Genomic DNA, 13,518 nt, shown 5'->3' on the forward strand with positions numbered 1-13,518 from the left:
ATTTCCCACAATGGGTGTGACCAAAGTTTAGCCTCCTTCCTTTTTTGACCTTAGCAAAGGGTCCACTCACCTGATGGGGGAATATACAGGCACCACTGCAGGGCAACACCTTTACTTGCTCCGGCAGTACATATAATAAATTGGATACGATACAGAGAAGATTAGCATGGCCCCTGCGAAAGGATGACACGCAAATTCGTGAAGCGTTTCCATATTTTGGTCCAAAAATGACTTTGGCACAAGGCTACTTTCATCCTTTTCTAGGAATCTTCTGCTTATCTGTGTTCCAGGAGGTTGTACTCTGAGCCTCTTTATGAATTCACAGGTACAAACTGGAAGGATTTGTAGCCATTTTTAATGTATCAGTGATCGTTAGAGCGAGGCCAGTAATGCGAAACCATATTTCCCACAATGGGTGTGACCAAAGTTTAGCCTCCTTCCTTTTTTGACCGTAGCAAAGGGTCCACTTACCTGATGGGGGAATATACAGGCACCACTGCATGGAAACACCTGTACTTGCTCCGGCAGTACATATAATAAATTGGATACGATACAGAGAAGATTAGCATGGCCCCTGCGAAAGGATGACACGCAAATTCGTGAAGCGTTTCCATATTTTGGTCCAAAAATGACTTTGGCACAAGGCTACTTCATCCTTTTCTAGGAATCTTCCGCTTATCTGTGTTCCAGGAGGCTTTACTCTGAGCCTCTTTATGAATTCACAGGGTACAAACTGGAAGGATTTGTAGCCATTTTCAATGTATCGGTGATCGTTAGAGAGAGGCCAGTGATTCGAAACCATATTTCCCACAATGGGTGTGACCAAAGTTTAGCCTCCTTCCTTTTTTGACCTTAGCAAAGGGTCCACTCACCTGATGGGGGAATATACAGGCACCACTGCAGGGCAACACCTGTACTTGCTCCGGCAGTACATATAATAAATTGGATACGATACAGAGAAGATTAGCATGGCCCCTGCGAAAGGATAACACGCAAATTCGTGAAGCGTTTCCATATTTTGGTCCAAAAATGACTTTGTCACAAGGCTACTTTCATCCTTTTCTAGGAATCTTCTGCTTATCTGTGTTCCAGGAGGCTTTACTCTGAGCCTCTTTATGAATTCACACGGTACAAACTGGAAGGATTTGTAGCCATTTTTAATGTATCAGTGATCGTTAGAGCGAGGCCAGTAATGCGAAACCATATTTCCCACAATGGGTGTGACCAAAGTTTAGCCTCCTTCCTTTTTTGACCGTAGCAAAGGGTCCACTCACCTGATGGGGGAATATACAGGCACCACTGCAGGGAAAAACCTGTACTTGCTTCAGCAGTACATATAATAAATTGGATACGATACAGAGATAATTAGCATGGCCCCTGCGAAAGGATGACACGAAAATTCGTGAAGTGTTTCCATATTTTGGTCCAAAAATGACTTTGGCACAAGGCTTCTTCATCCTTTTCTAGGAATCTTCCGCTTATCTGTGTTCCAGGAGGCTTTACTCTGAGCCTCTTTATGAATTCACACGGTACAAACTGGACGGATTTGTAGCCATTTTCAATGTATCGGTGATCGTTAGAGAGAGGCCAGTGATGCGAAACCATATTTCCCACAATGGGTGTGACCAAAGTTTAGCCTCCTTCCTTTTTTGACCGTAGCAAAGGGTCCACTCACCTGATGGGGGAATATACAGGCACCACTGCAGGGAAACACCTGTACTTGCTCCGGCAGTACATATAATAAATTGGATACGATACAGAGAAGATTAGCATGGCCCCTGCGAAAGGATGACATGCAAATTCGTGAAGCGTTTCCATATTTCGGTCCAAAAATGACTTTGGCACAAGGCTACTTCATCCTTTTCTAGGAATCTTCCGCTTATCTGTGTTCCAGGAGGCTTTACTCTGAGCCTCTTTATGAATTCACACGGTACAAACTGGAAGGATTTGTAGCCATTTTCAATGTATCGGTGATCGTTAGAGAGAGGCCAGTGATGCGAAACCATATTTCCCACATTGGGTGTGACCAAAGTTTAGCCTCCTTCCTTTTTTGACCTTAGCAAAGGGTCCACTCACCTGATGGGGGAATATACAGGCACCACTGCAGGGCAACACCTTTACTTGCTCCGGCAGTACATATAATAAATTGGATACGATACAGAGAAGATTAGCATGGCCCCTGCGAAAGGATGACACGAAAATTCGTGAAGCGTTTCCATATTTTGGTCCAAAAATGACTTTGTCACAAGGCTACTTTCATCCTTTTCTAGGAATCTTCTGCTTATCTGTGTTCCAGGAGGCTTTACTCTGAGCCTCTTTATGAATTCACACGGTACAAACTGGAAGGATTTGTAGCCATTTTTAATGTATCAGTGATCGTTAGAGCGAGGCCAGTAATGCGAAACCATATTTCCCACAATGGGTGTGACCAAAGTTTAGCCTCCTTCCTTTTTTGACCGTAGCAAAGGGTCCACTCACCTGATGGGGGAATATACAGGCACCACTGCAGGGAAAAACCTGTACTTGCTTCAGCAGTACATATAATAAATTGGATACGATACAGAGAAGATTAGCATGGCCCCTGCGAAAGGATGACACGAAAATTCGTGAAGCGTTTCCATATTTTGGTCCAAAAATGACTTTGGCACAAGGCTACTTCATCCTTTTCTAGGAATCTTCCGCTTATCTGTGTTCCAGGAGGCTTTACTCTGAGCCTCTTTATGTATTCACACGGTACAAACTGGACGGATTTGTAGCCATTTTCAATGTATCGGTGATCGTTAGAGAGAGGCCAGTGATGCGAAACCATATTTCCCACAATGGGTGTGACCAAAGTTTAGCCTCCTTCCTTTTTTGACCGTAGCAAAGGGTCCACTCACCTTATGGGGGAATATATACAGGCACCACTGCAGGGAAAAACCTGTACTTTCTTCGGCAGTACATATAATAAATTGGATACGATACAGAGAAGATTAGCATGGCCCCTGCGAAAGGATGACACGCAAATTCGTGAAGCGTTTCCATATTTTGGTCCAAAAATGACTTTGGCACAAGGCTACTTCATCCTTTTCTAGGAATCTTCCGCTTATCTGTGTTCCAGGAGGCTTTACTCTGAGCCTCTTTATGAATTCACACGGTACAAACTGGAAGGATTTGTAGCCATTTTCAATGTATCGGTGATCGTTAGAGAGAGGCCAGTGATGCGAAACCATATTTCCCACAATGGGTGTGACCAAAGTTTAGCCTCCTTCCTTTTTTGACCTTAGCAAAGGGTCCACTCACCTGATGGGGGAATATACAGGCACCACTGCAGGGCAACACCTGTACTTGCTCCGGCAGTACATATAATAAATTGGATACGATACAGAGAAGATTAGCATGGCCCCTGCGAAAGGATGACACGCAAATTCGTGAAGCGTTTCCATATTTTGGTCCAAAAATGACTTTGTCACAAGGCTACTTTCATCCTTTTCTAGGAATCTTCTGCTTATCTGTGTTCCAGGAGGCTTTACTCTGAGCCTCTTTATGAATTCACAGGTACAAACTGGAAGGATTTGTAGCCATTTTTAATGTATCAGTGATCGTTAGAGCGAGGCCAGTAATGCGAAACCATATTTCCCACAATGGGTGTGACCAAAGTTTAGCCTCCTTCCTTTTTTGACCGTAGCAAAGGGTCCACTCACCTGATGGGGGAATATACAAGCACCACTGCAGGGAAAAACCTGTACTTGCTTCAGCAGTACATATAATAAATTGGATACGATACAGAGAAGATTAGCATGGCCCCTGCGAAAGGATGACACGAAAATTCGTGAAGCGTTTCCATATTTTGGTCCAAAAATGACTTTGGCACAAGGCTACTTCATCCTTTTCTAGGAATCTTCCGCTTATCTGTGTTCCAGGAGGCTTTACTCTGAGCCTCTTTATGAATTCACACGGTACAAACTGGACGGATTTGTAGCCATTTTCAATGTATCGGTGATCGTTAGAGAGAGGCCAGTGATGCGAAACCATATTTCCCACAATGGGTGTGACCAAAGTTTAGCCTCCTTCCTTTTTTGACCGTAGCAAAGGGTCCACTCACCTGATGGGGGAATATACAGGCACCACTGCAGGGAAACACCTGTACTTGCTCCGGCAGTATATATAATAAATTGGATACGATACAGAGAAGATTAGCATGGCCCCTGCGAAAGGATGACACGCAAATTCGTGAAGCGTTTCCATATTTTGGTCCAAAAATGACTTTGGCACAAGGCTACTTTCATCCTTTTCTAGGAATCTTCTGCTTATCTGTGTTCCAGGAGGTTGTACTCTGAGCCTCTTTATGAATTCACAGGTACAAACTGGAAGGATTTGTAGCCATTTTTAATGTATCAGTGATCGTTAGAGCGAGGCCAGTAATGCGAAACCATATTTCCCACAATGGGTGTGACCAAAGTTTAGCCTCCTTCCTTTTTTGACCGTAGCAAAGGGTCCACTCACCTGATGGGGGAATATACAGGCACCACTGCAGGGAAAAACCTGTACTTGCTTCAGCAGTACATATAATAAATTGGATACGATACAGAGAAGATTAGCATGGCCCCTGCGAAAGGATGACACGAAAATTCGTGAAGCGTTTCCATATTTTGGTCCAAAAATGACTTTGGCACAAGGCTACTTCATCCTTTTCTAGGAATCTTCCGCTTAGCTGTGTTCCAGGAGGCTTTACTCTGAGCCTCTTTATGAATTCACACGGTACAAACTGGACGGATTTGTAGCCATTTTCAATGTATCGGTGATCGTTAGAGAGAGGCCAGTGATGCGAAACCATATTTCCCACAATGGGTGTGACCAAAGTTTAGCCTCCTTCCTTTTTTGACCGTAGCAAAGGGTCCACTTACCTGATGGGGGAATATACAGGCACCACTGCATGGAAACACCTGTACTTGCTCCGGCAGTACATATAATAAATTGGATACGATACAGAGAAGATTAGCATGGCCCCTGCGAAAGGATGACACGCAAATTCGTGAAGCGTTTCCATATTTTGGTCCAAAAATGACTTTGGCACAAGGCTACTTCATCCTTTTCTAGGAATCTTCCGCTTATCTGTGTTCCAGGAGGCTTTACTCTGAGCCTCTTTATGAATTCACAGGGTACAAACTGGAAGGATTTGTAGCCATTTTCAATGTATCGGTGATCGTTAGAGAGAGGCCAGTGATTCGAAACCATATTTCCCACAATGGGTGTGACCAAAGTTTAGCCTCCTTCCTTTTTTGACCTTAGCAAAGGGTCCACTCACCTGATGGGGGAATATACAGGCACCACTGCAGGGCAACACCTGTACTTGCTCCGGCAGTACATATAATAAATTGGATACGATACAGAGAAGATTAGCATGGCCCCTGCGAAAGGATAACACGCAAATTCGTGAAGCGTTTCCATATTTTGGTCCAAAAATGACTTTGTCACAAGGCTACTTTCATCCTTTTCTAGGAATCTTCTGCTTATCTGTGTTCCAGGAGGCTTTACTCTGAGCCTCTTTATGAATTCACACGGTACAAACTGGAAGGATTTGTAGCCATTTTTAATGTATCAGTGATCGTTAGAGCGAGGCCAGTAATGCGAAACCATATTTCCCACAATGGGTGTGACCAAAGTTTAGGCCCTTCCTTTTTTGACCGTAGCAAAGGGTCCACTCACCTGATGGGGGAATATACAGGCACCACTGCAGGGAAAAACCTGTACTTGCTTCAGCAGTACATATAATAAATTGGATACGATACAGAGATAATTAGCATGGCCCCTGCGAAAGGATGACACGAAAATTCGTGAAGTGTTTCCATATTTTGGTCCAAAAATGACTTTGGCACAAGGCTACTTCATCCTTTTCTAGGAATCTTCCGCTTATCTGTGTTCCAGGAGGCTTTACTCTGAGCCTCTTTATGAATTCACACGGTACAAACTGGACGGATTTGTAGCCATTTTCAATGTATCGGTGATCGTTAGAGAGAGGCCAGTGATGCGAAACCATATTTCCCACAATGGGTGTGACCAAAGTTTAGCCTCCTTCCTTTTTTGACCGTAGCAAAGGGTCCACTCACCTGATGGGGGAATATACAGGCACCACTGCAGGGAAACACCTGTACTTGCTCCGGCAGTACATATAATAAATTGGATACGATACAGAGAAGATTAGCATGGCCCCTGCGAAAGGATGACACGCAAATTCGTGAAGCGTTTCCATATTTTGGTCCAAAAATGACTTTGGCACAAGGCTACTTCATCCTTTTCTAGGAATCTTCCGCTTATCTGTGTTCCAGGAGGCTTTACTCTGAGCCTCTTTATGAATTCACACGGTACAAACTGGACGGATTTGTAGCCATTTTCAATGTATCGGTGATCGTTAGAGAGAGGCCAGTGATGCGAAACCATATTTCCCACAATGGGTGTGACCAAAGTTTAGCCTCCTTCCTTTTTTGACCGTAGCAAAGGGTCCACTTACCTGATGGGGGAATATACAGGCACCACTGCAGGGAAACACCTGTACTTGCTCCGGCAGTACATATAATAAATTGGATACGATACAGAGAAGATTAGCATGGCCCCTGCGAAAGGATGACATGCAAATTCGTGAAGCGTTTCCATATTTTGGTCCAAAAATGACTTTGGCACAAGGCTACTTCATCCTTTTCTAGGAATCTTCCGCTTATCTGTGTTCCAGGAGGCTTTACTCTGAGCCTCTTTATGAATTCACACGGTACAAACTGGAAGGATTTGTAGCCATTTTCAATGTATCGGTGATCGTTAGAGAGAGGCCAGTGATGCGAAACCATATTTCCCACAATGGGTGTGACCAAAGTTTAGCCTCCTTCCTTTTTTGACCTTAGCAAAGGGTCCACTCACCTGATGGGGGAATATACAGGCACCACTGCAGGGCAACACCTTTACTTGCTCCGGCAGTACATATAATAAATTGGATACGATACAGAGAAGATTAGCATGGCCCCTGCGAAAGGATGACACGAAAATTCGTGAAGCGTTTCCATATTTTGGTCCAAAAATGACTTTGTCACAAGGCTACTTTCATCCTTTTCTAGGAATCTTCTGCTTATCTGTGTTCCAGGAGGCTTTACTCTGAGCCTCTTTATGAATTCACACGGTACAAACTGGAAGGATTTGTAGCCATTTTTAATGTATCAGTGATCGTTAGAGCGAGGCCAGTAATGCGAAACCATATTTCCCACAATGGGTGTGACCAAAGTTTAGCCTCCTTCCTTTTTTGACCGTAGCAAAGGGTCCACTCACCTGATGGGGGAATATACAGGCACCACTGCAGGGAAAAACCTGTACTTGCTTCAGCGGTACATATAATAAATTGGATACGATACAGAGAAGATTAGCATGGCCCCTGCGAAAGGATGACACGAAAATTCGTGAAGCGTTTCCATATTTTGGTCCAAAAATGACTTTGGCACAAGGCTACTTCATCCTTTTCTAGGAATCTTCCGCTTATCTGTGTTCCAGGAGGCTTTACTCTGAGCCTCTTTATGTATTCACACGGTACAAACTGGACGGATTTGTAGCCATTTTCAATGTATCGGTGATCGTTAGAGAGAGGCCAGTGATGCGAAACCATATTTCCCACAATGGGTGTGACCAAAGTTTAGCCTCCTTCCTTTTTTGACCGTAGCAAAGGGTCCACTCACCTTATGGGGGAATATATACAGGCACCACTGCAGGGAAAAACCTGTACTTTCTTCGGCAGTACATATAATAAATTGGATACGATACAGAGAAGATTAGCATGGCCCCTGCGAAAGGATGACACGCAAATTCGTGAAGCGTTTCCATATTTTGGTCCAAAAATGACTTTGGCACAAGGCTACTTCATCCTTTTCTAGGAATCTTCCGCTTATCTGTTTCCAGGAGGCTTTACTCTGAGCCTCTTTATGAATTCACACGGTACAAACTGGAAGGATTTGTAGCCATTTTCAATGTATCGGTGATCGTTAGAGAGAGGCCAGTGATGCGAAACCATATGTCCCACAATGGGTGTGACCAAAGTTTAGCCTCCTTCCTTTTTTGACCGTAGCAAAGGGTCCACTCACCTGATGGGGGAATATACAGGCACCAATGCAGGGAAACACCTGTACTTGCTCCGGCAGTACATATAATAAATTGGATACGATACAGAGAAGATTAGCATGGCCCCTGCGAAAGGATGACACGCAAATTCGTGAAGCGTTTCCATATTTTGGTCCAAAAATGACTTTGTCACAAGGCTACTTTCATCCTTTTCTAGGAATCTTCTGCTTATCTGTGTTCCAGGAGGCTTTACTCTGAGCCTATTTATGTATTCACACGGTACAAACTGGACGGATTTGTAGCCATTTTCAATGTATCGGTGATCGTTAGAGAGAGGCCAGTGATGCGAAACCATATTTCCCACAATGGGTGTGACCAAAGTTTAGCCTCCTTCCTTTTTTGACCGTAGCAAAGGGTCCACTCACCTTATGGGGGAATATATACAGGCACCACTGCAGGGAAAAACCTGTACTTTCTTCGGCAGTACATATAATAAATTGGATACGATACAGAGAAGATTAGCATGGCCCCTGCGAAAGGATGACACGCAAATTCGTGAAGCGTTTCCATATTTTGGTCCAAAAATGACTTTGGCACAAGGCTACTTCATCCTTTTCTAGGAATCTTCCGTTTATCTGTTTCCAGGAGGCTTTACTCTGAGCCTCTTTATGAATTCACACGGTACAAACTGGAAGGATTTGTAGCCATTTTCAATGTATCGGTGATCGTTAGAGAGAGGCCAGTGATGCGAAACCATATGTCCCACAATGGGTGTGACCAAAGTTTAGCCTCCTTCCTTTTTTGACCGTAGCAAAGGGTCCACTCACCTGATGGGGGAATATACAGGCACCACTGCAGGGAAACACCTGTACTTGCTCCGGCAGTACATATAATAAATTGGATACGATACAGAGAAGATTAGCATGGCCCCTGCGAAAGGATGACACGCAAATTCGTGAAGCGTTTCCATATTTTGGTCCAAAAATGACTTTGTCACAAGGCTACTTTCATCCTTTTCTAGGAATCTTCTGCTTATCTGTGTTCCAGGAGGCTTTACTCTGAGCCTCTTTATGAATTCACAGGTACAAACTGGCAGGATTTGTAGCCATTTTTAATGTATCAGTGATCGTTAGAGCGAGGCCAGTAATGCGAAACCATATTTCCCACAATGGGTGTGACCAAAGTTTAGCCTCCTTCCTTTTTTGACCGTAGCAAAGGGTCCACTCACCTGATGGGGGAATATACAGGCACCACTGCAGGAAAAACCTGTACTTGCTTCAGCAGTACATATAATAAATTGGATACGATACAGAGAAGATTAGCATGGCCCCTGCGAAAGGATGACACGAAAATTCGTGAAGCGTTTCCATATTTTGGTCCAAAAATGACTTTGGCACAAGGCTACTTCATCCTTTTCTAGGAATCTTCCGCTTATCTGTGTTCCAGGAGGCTTTACTCTGAGCCTCTTTATGAATTCACACGGTACAAACTGGACGGATTTGTAGCCATTTTCAATGTATCGGTGATCGTTAGAGAGAGGCCAGTGATGCGAAACCATATTTCCCACAATGGGTGTGACCAAGGTTTAGCCTCCTTCCTTTTTTGACCGTAGCAAAGGGTCCACTCACCTGATGGGGGAATATACAGGCACCACTGCAGGGAAAAACCTGTACTTGCTCCGGCAGTACATATAATAAATTGGATACGATACAGAGAAGATTAGCATGGCCCCTGCGAAAGGATGACACGCAAATTCGTGAAGCGTTTCCATATTTTGGTCCAAAAATGACTTTGGCACAAGGCTACTTTCATCCTTTTCTAGGAATCTTCTGCTTATCTGTGTTCCAGGAGGCTTTACTCTGAGCCTCTTTATGAATTCACAGGTACAAACTGGAAGGATTTGTAGCCATTTTTAATGTATCAGTGATCATTAGAGCGAGGCCAGTAATGCGAAACCATATTTCCCACAATGGGTGTGACCAAAGTTTAGCCTCCTTCCTTTTTTGACCGTAGCAAAGGGTCCACTCACCTGATGGGGGAATATACAGGCACCACTGCAGGGAAAAACCTGTACTTGCTTCAGCAGTACATATAATAAATTGGATACGATACAGAGAAGATTAGCATGGCCCCTGCGAAAGGATGACACGAAAATTCGTGAAGCGTTTCCATATTTTGGTCCAAAAATGACTTTGGCACAAGGCTACTTCATCCTTTTCTAGGAATCTTCCGCTTATCTGTGTTCCAGGAGGCTTTACTCTGAGCCTCTTTATGAATTCACACGGTACAAACTGAACGGATTTGTAGCCATTTTCAATGTATCGGTGATCGTTAGAGAGAGGCCAGTGATGCGAAACCATATTTCCCACACTGGGTGTGACCAAAGTTTAGCCTCCTTCCTTTTTTGACCGTAGCAAAGGGTCCACTCACCTGATGGGGGAATATACAGGCACCACTGCAGGGAAACACCTGTACTTGCTCCGGCAGTACATATAATAAGTTGGATACGATACAGAGAAGAATAGCATGGCCCCTGCGAAAGGATGACACGCAAATTCGTGAAGCGTTTCCATATTTTGGTCCAAAAATGACTTTGGCACAAGGCTACTTTCATCCTTTTCTAGGAATCTTCCGCTTATCTGTGTTCCAGGAGGCTTTACTCTGAGCCTCTTTATGAATTCCCACGGTACAAACTGGAAGGATTTGTAGCCATTTTCAATGTATCGGTGATCGTTAGAGAGAGGCCAGTGATGCGAAACCATATTTCCCACAATGGGTGTGACCAAAGTTTAGCCTCCTTCCTTTTTTGACCGTAGCAAAGGGTCCACTCACCTGATGGGGGAATATATACAGGCACCACTCCAGGGAAAAACCTGTACTTGCTTCGGCAGTACATATAATAAATTGGATATGATACAGAGAAGATTAGCATGGCCCCTGCGAAAGGATGACACGCAAATTCGTGAAGCGTTTCCATATTTTGGTCCAAAAATGACTTTGGCACAAGGCTACTTCATCCTTTTCTAGGAATCTTCCGCTTATCTGTGTTCCAGGAGGCTTTACTCTGAGCCTCTTTATGAATTCACACGGTACAAACTGGACGGATTTGTAGCCATTTTCAATGTATCGGTGATCGTTAGAGAGAGGCCAGTGATGCGAAACCATATTTCCCACAATGGGTGTGACCAAAGTTTAGCCTCCTTCCTTTTTTGACCGTAGCAAAGGGTCCACTCACCTGATGGGGGAATATATACAGGCACCACTCCAGGGGAAAACCTGTACTTGCTTCGGCAGTACATATAATAAATTGGATACGATACAGAGAAGATTAGCATGGCCCCTGCGAAAGGATGACACGAAAATTCGTGAAGCGTTTCCATATTTTGGTCCAAAAATGACTTTGGCACAAAGCTACTTCATCCTTTTCTAGGAATCTTCCGCTTATCTGTGTTCCAGGAGGCTTTACTCTGAGCCTCTTTATGAATTCACACGGTACACACTGGACGGATTTGTAGCCATTTTCAATATATCGGTGATCGTTAGAGAGAGGCCAGTGATGCGAAACCATATTTCCCACAATGGGTGTGACCAAAGTTTAGCCTCCTTCCTTTTTTGACCGTAGCAAAGGGTCCACTCACCTGATGGGGGAATATACAGGCACCACTGCAGGGAAACACCTTTACTTGCACAGCCAGTACATATAATGAATTGGATACGATACAGAGAAGATTAGCATGGCCCCTGCGAAAGGATGACACGCAAATTCGTGAAGCGTTTCCATATTTTGGTCCAAAAATGACTTTGGCACAAGGCTACTTTCCTCCTTTTCAAGGAATCTTCCACTTATCTGTGTTCCAGGAGGCTTTACTCTGAGCCTCTTTATGAATTCACAAGGTACAAACTGGACAGATTTGTAGCCATTTTCAATGTATCAGTGATCGTTAGAGAGAGGCCAGTGATGCGAAACCATATTTCCCACAATGGGTGTGACCAAAGTTTAGCCTCCTTCCTTTTTTGACCGTAGCAAAGGGTCCACTCACCTGATGGGGGAATATATACAGGCACCACTCCAGGGAAAAACCTGTACTTGCTTCGGCAGTACATATAATAAATTGGATACGATACAGAGAAGATTAGCATGGCCCCTGTGAAAGGATGACACGCAAATTCGTGAAGCGTTTCCAAATTTTGGTCCAAAAATGACTTTGGCACAAGGCTACTTCATCCTTTTCTAGGAACCTTCCGCTTATCTATGTTCCAGGAGGCTTTACTCTGAGCCTCTTTATGAATTCACACGGTACAAACTGGACGGATTTGTAGCCATTTTCAATGTATCGGTGATCGTTAGAGAGAGGCCAGTGATGCGAAACCATATTTCCCACAATGGGTGTGACCAAAGTTTAGCCTCCTTCCTTTTTTGACCGTAGCAAAGGGTCCACTCACCTGATGGGGGAATATACAGGCACCACTGCAGGGAAACACCTGTACTTGCTCCGGCAGTACATATAATAAATTGGATACGATACAGAGAAGATTAGCATGGCCCCTGCGAAAGGATGACACGCAAATTCGTGAAGCATTTCCATATTTTGGTCCAAAAATGACTTTGGCACAAGGCTACTTTCATCCTTTTCTAGGAATCTTCCGCTTATCTGTGTTCCAGGAGGCTTTATTCTGAGCCTCTTTATGAATTCACAGGTACAAACTGGAAGGATTTGTAGCCATTTTTAATGTATCAGTGATCGTTAGAGTGAGGCCAGTAATGCGAAACCATATTTCCCACAATGGGTGTGACCAAAGTTTAGCCTCCTTCCTTTTTTGACCGTAGCAAAGGGTCCACTCACCTGATGGGGGAATATATACAGGCACCACTGCAGGGAAAAACCTGTACTTGCTTCGGCAGTACATATAATAAATTGGATACGATACAGAGAAGATTAGCATGGCCCCTGCGAAAGGATGACACGCAAATTCGTGAAGCGTTTCCATATTTTGGTCCAAAAATGACTTTGGCACAAGGCTACTTCATTCTTTTCTAGGAATCTTCCGCTTATCTGTGTTCCAGGAGGCTTTACTCTGAGCCTCTTTATGAATTCACACGGTACAAACTGGAAGGATTTGTAGCCATTTTCAATGTATCGGTGATCGTTAGAGAGAGGCCAGTGATGCGAAACCATATTTCCCACAATGGGTGTGACCAAAGTTTAGCCTCCTTCCTTTTTTGACCGTAGCAAAGGGTCCACTCACCTGATGGGGGAATATACAGGCACCACTGCAGGGCAACACCTGTACTTGCTCCGGCAGTACATATAATAAATTGGATACGATACAGAGAAGATTAGCATGGCCCCTGCGAAAGGATGACACGCAAATTCGTGAAGCGTTTCCATATTTTGGTCCAAAAATGACTTTGTCACAAGGCTACTTTCATCCTTTTCTAGGAAT

At 44.0% G+C, this 13,518-nt stretch overlaps 34 non-coding genes across 34 annotated transcripts; all 34 read left to right on the plus strand.

The window, feature by feature from the left end:
• Nucleotides 1-111: 111 nt before the first annotated feature.
• LOC133012351 (U6 spliceosomal RNA) lies at nt 112-218 on the plus strand. The gene has a single exon (XR_009680815.1). It is a non-coding gene; the product is annotated as a U6 spliceosomal RNA (small nuclear RNA).
• Nucleotides 219-512: 294 nt separating this feature from the next.
• Nucleotides 513-619, plus strand: LOC133012715 (U6 spliceosomal RNA). The gene has a single exon (XR_009681156.1). It is a non-coding gene; the product is annotated as a U6 spliceosomal RNA (small nuclear RNA).
• Nucleotides 620-913: 294 nt separating this feature from the next.
• LOC133012983 (U6 spliceosomal RNA) lies at nt 914-1,020 on the plus strand. The gene has a single exon (XR_009681407.1). It is a non-coding gene; the product is annotated as a U6 spliceosomal RNA (small nuclear RNA).
• A 295-nt stretch (nt 1,021-1,315) lies between these two features.
• On the plus strand, nt 1,316-1,422 carry LOC133012383 (U6 spliceosomal RNA). Its single transcript, XR_009680845.1, has one exon. It is a non-coding gene; the product is annotated as a U6 spliceosomal RNA (small nuclear RNA).
• Nucleotides 1,423-1,716: 294 nt separating this feature from the next.
• LOC133012967 (U6 spliceosomal RNA) lies at nt 1,717-1,823 on the plus strand. Its single transcript, XR_009681393.1, has one exon. It is a non-coding gene; the product is annotated as a U6 spliceosomal RNA (small nuclear RNA).
• A 294-nt stretch (nt 1,824-2,117) lies between these two features.
• Nucleotides 2,118-2,224, plus strand: LOC133012368 (U6 spliceosomal RNA). The gene has a single exon (XR_009680831.1). It is a non-coding gene; the product is annotated as a U6 spliceosomal RNA (small nuclear RNA).
• Nucleotides 2,225-2,519: 295 nt separating this feature from the next.
• LOC133012640 (U6 spliceosomal RNA) lies at nt 2,520-2,626 on the plus strand. Its single transcript, XR_009681085.1, has one exon. It is a non-coding gene; the product is annotated as a U6 spliceosomal RNA (small nuclear RNA).
• A 296-nt stretch (nt 2,627-2,922) lies between these two features.
• Nucleotides 2,923-3,029, plus strand: LOC133012562 (U6 spliceosomal RNA). The gene has a single exon (XR_009681012.1). It is a non-coding gene; the product is annotated as a U6 spliceosomal RNA (small nuclear RNA).
• A 294-nt stretch (nt 3,030-3,323) lies between these two features.
• LOC133012716 (U6 spliceosomal RNA) lies at nt 3,324-3,430 on the plus strand. Its single transcript, XR_009681157.1, has one exon. It is a non-coding gene; the product is annotated as a U6 spliceosomal RNA (small nuclear RNA).
• Nucleotides 3,431-3,724: 294 nt separating this feature from the next.
• Nucleotides 3,725-3,831, plus strand: LOC133012641 (U6 spliceosomal RNA). The gene has a single exon (XR_009681086.1). It is a non-coding gene; the product is annotated as a U6 spliceosomal RNA (small nuclear RNA).
• Nucleotides 3,832-4,125: 294 nt separating this feature from the next.
• On the plus strand, nt 4,126-4,232 carry LOC133012917 (U6 spliceosomal RNA). Its single transcript, XR_009681346.1, has one exon. It is a non-coding gene; the product is annotated as a U6 spliceosomal RNA (small nuclear RNA).
• Nucleotides 4,233-4,526: 294 nt separating this feature from the next.
• Nucleotides 4,527-4,633, plus strand: LOC133012642 (U6 spliceosomal RNA). The gene has a single exon (XR_009681087.1). It is a non-coding gene; the product is annotated as a U6 spliceosomal RNA (small nuclear RNA).
• Nucleotides 4,634-4,927: 294 nt separating this feature from the next.
• Nucleotides 4,928-5,034, plus strand: LOC133012718 (U6 spliceosomal RNA). Its single transcript, XR_009681158.1, has one exon. It is a non-coding gene; the product is annotated as a U6 spliceosomal RNA (small nuclear RNA).
• A 294-nt stretch (nt 5,035-5,328) lies between these two features.
• LOC133012984 (U6 spliceosomal RNA) lies at nt 5,329-5,435 on the plus strand. Its single transcript, XR_009681408.1, has one exon. It is a non-coding gene; the product is annotated as a U6 spliceosomal RNA (small nuclear RNA).
• Nucleotides 5,436-5,729: 294 nt separating this feature from the next.
• Nucleotides 5,730-5,836, plus strand: LOC133012384 (U6 spliceosomal RNA). Its single transcript, XR_009680846.1, has one exon. It is a non-coding gene; the product is annotated as a U6 spliceosomal RNA (small nuclear RNA).
• Nucleotides 5,837-6,130: 294 nt separating this feature from the next.
• On the plus strand, nt 6,131-6,237 carry LOC133012719 (U6 spliceosomal RNA). Its single transcript, XR_009681159.1, has one exon. It is a non-coding gene; the product is annotated as a U6 spliceosomal RNA (small nuclear RNA).
• A 294-nt stretch (nt 6,238-6,531) lies between these two features.
• LOC133012827 (U6 spliceosomal RNA) lies at nt 6,532-6,638 on the plus strand. The gene has a single exon (XR_009681261.1). It is a non-coding gene; the product is annotated as a U6 spliceosomal RNA (small nuclear RNA).
• Nucleotides 6,639-6,932: 294 nt separating this feature from the next.
• Nucleotides 6,933-7,039, plus strand: LOC133012370 (U6 spliceosomal RNA). The gene has a single exon (XR_009680832.1). It is a non-coding gene; the product is annotated as a U6 spliceosomal RNA (small nuclear RNA).
• A 295-nt stretch (nt 7,040-7,334) lies between these two features.
• LOC133012836 (U6 spliceosomal RNA) lies at nt 7,335-7,441 on the plus strand. The gene has a single exon (XR_009681270.1). It is a non-coding gene; the product is annotated as a U6 spliceosomal RNA (small nuclear RNA).
• A 296-nt stretch (nt 7,442-7,737) lies between these two features.
• On the plus strand, nt 7,738-7,844 carry LOC133012574 (U6 spliceosomal RNA). Its single transcript, XR_009681023.1, has one exon. It is a non-coding gene; the product is annotated as a U6 spliceosomal RNA (small nuclear RNA).
• A 293-nt stretch (nt 7,845-8,137) lies between these two features.
• On the plus strand, nt 8,138-8,244 carry LOC133012720 (U6 spliceosomal RNA). Its single transcript, XR_009681160.1, has one exon. It is a non-coding gene; the product is annotated as a U6 spliceosomal RNA (small nuclear RNA).
• Nucleotides 8,245-8,541: 297 nt separating this feature from the next.
• LOC133012585 (U6 spliceosomal RNA) lies at nt 8,542-8,648 on the plus strand. Its single transcript, XR_009681034.1, has one exon. It is a non-coding gene; the product is annotated as a U6 spliceosomal RNA (small nuclear RNA).
• Nucleotides 8,649-8,941: 293 nt separating this feature from the next.
• Nucleotides 8,942-9,048, plus strand: LOC133012721 (U6 spliceosomal RNA). The gene has a single exon (XR_009681161.1). It is a non-coding gene; the product is annotated as a U6 spliceosomal RNA (small nuclear RNA).
• A 293-nt stretch (nt 9,049-9,341) lies between these two features.
• On the plus strand, nt 9,342-9,448 carry LOC133012643 (U6 spliceosomal RNA). Its single transcript, XR_009681088.1, has one exon. It is a non-coding gene; the product is annotated as a U6 spliceosomal RNA (small nuclear RNA).
• A 294-nt stretch (nt 9,449-9,742) lies between these two features.
• On the plus strand, nt 9,743-9,849 carry LOC133012722 (U6 spliceosomal RNA). Its single transcript, XR_009681162.1, has one exon. It is a non-coding gene; the product is annotated as a U6 spliceosomal RNA (small nuclear RNA).
• A 294-nt stretch (nt 9,850-10,143) lies between these two features.
• Nucleotides 10,144-10,250, plus strand: LOC133012645 (U6 spliceosomal RNA). The gene has a single exon (XR_009681090.1). It is a non-coding gene; the product is annotated as a U6 spliceosomal RNA (small nuclear RNA).
• Nucleotides 10,251-10,544: 294 nt separating this feature from the next.
• LOC133012416 (U6 spliceosomal RNA) lies at nt 10,545-10,651 on the plus strand. The gene has a single exon (XR_009680876.1). It is a non-coding gene; the product is annotated as a U6 spliceosomal RNA (small nuclear RNA).
• A 297-nt stretch (nt 10,652-10,948) lies between these two features.
• LOC133012661 (U6 spliceosomal RNA) lies at nt 10,949-11,055 on the plus strand. Its single transcript, XR_009681105.1, has one exon. It is a non-coding gene; the product is annotated as a U6 spliceosomal RNA (small nuclear RNA).
• A 296-nt stretch (nt 11,056-11,351) lies between these two features.
• On the plus strand, nt 11,352-11,458 carry LOC133012544 (U6 spliceosomal RNA). Its single transcript, XR_009680996.1, has one exon. It is a non-coding gene; the product is annotated as a U6 spliceosomal RNA (small nuclear RNA).
• A 294-nt stretch (nt 11,459-11,752) lies between these two features.
• On the plus strand, nt 11,753-11,859 carry LOC133012453 (U6 spliceosomal RNA). The gene has a single exon (XR_009680911.1). It is a non-coding gene; the product is annotated as a U6 spliceosomal RNA (small nuclear RNA).
• A 297-nt stretch (nt 11,860-12,156) lies between these two features.
• LOC133012800 (U6 spliceosomal RNA) lies at nt 12,157-12,263 on the plus strand. Its single transcript, XR_009681236.1, has one exon. It is a non-coding gene; the product is annotated as a U6 spliceosomal RNA (small nuclear RNA).
• A 294-nt stretch (nt 12,264-12,557) lies between these two features.
• LOC133012778 (U6 spliceosomal RNA) lies at nt 12,558-12,664 on the plus strand. The gene has a single exon (XR_009681215.1). It is a non-coding gene; the product is annotated as a U6 spliceosomal RNA (small nuclear RNA).
• Nucleotides 12,665-12,960: 296 nt separating this feature from the next.
• LOC133012359 (U6 spliceosomal RNA) lies at nt 12,961-13,067 on the plus strand. The gene has a single exon (XR_009680822.1). It is a non-coding gene; the product is annotated as a U6 spliceosomal RNA (small nuclear RNA).
• Nucleotides 13,068-13,361: 294 nt separating this feature from the next.
• Nucleotides 13,362-13,468, plus strand: LOC133012723 (U6 spliceosomal RNA). Its single transcript, XR_009681163.1, has one exon. It is a non-coding gene; the product is annotated as a U6 spliceosomal RNA (small nuclear RNA).
• Nucleotides 13,469-13,518: the final 50 nt, after the last annotated feature.

This window comes from Limanda limanda, chromosome 10 (genome assembly GCF_963576545.1).
Source record: "Limanda limanda chromosome 10, fLimLim1.1, whole genome shotgun sequence".
Classification (NCBI taxonomy): Eukaryota; Metazoa; Chordata; class Actinopteri; order Pleuronectiformes; family Pleuronectidae; genus Limanda; species Limanda limanda.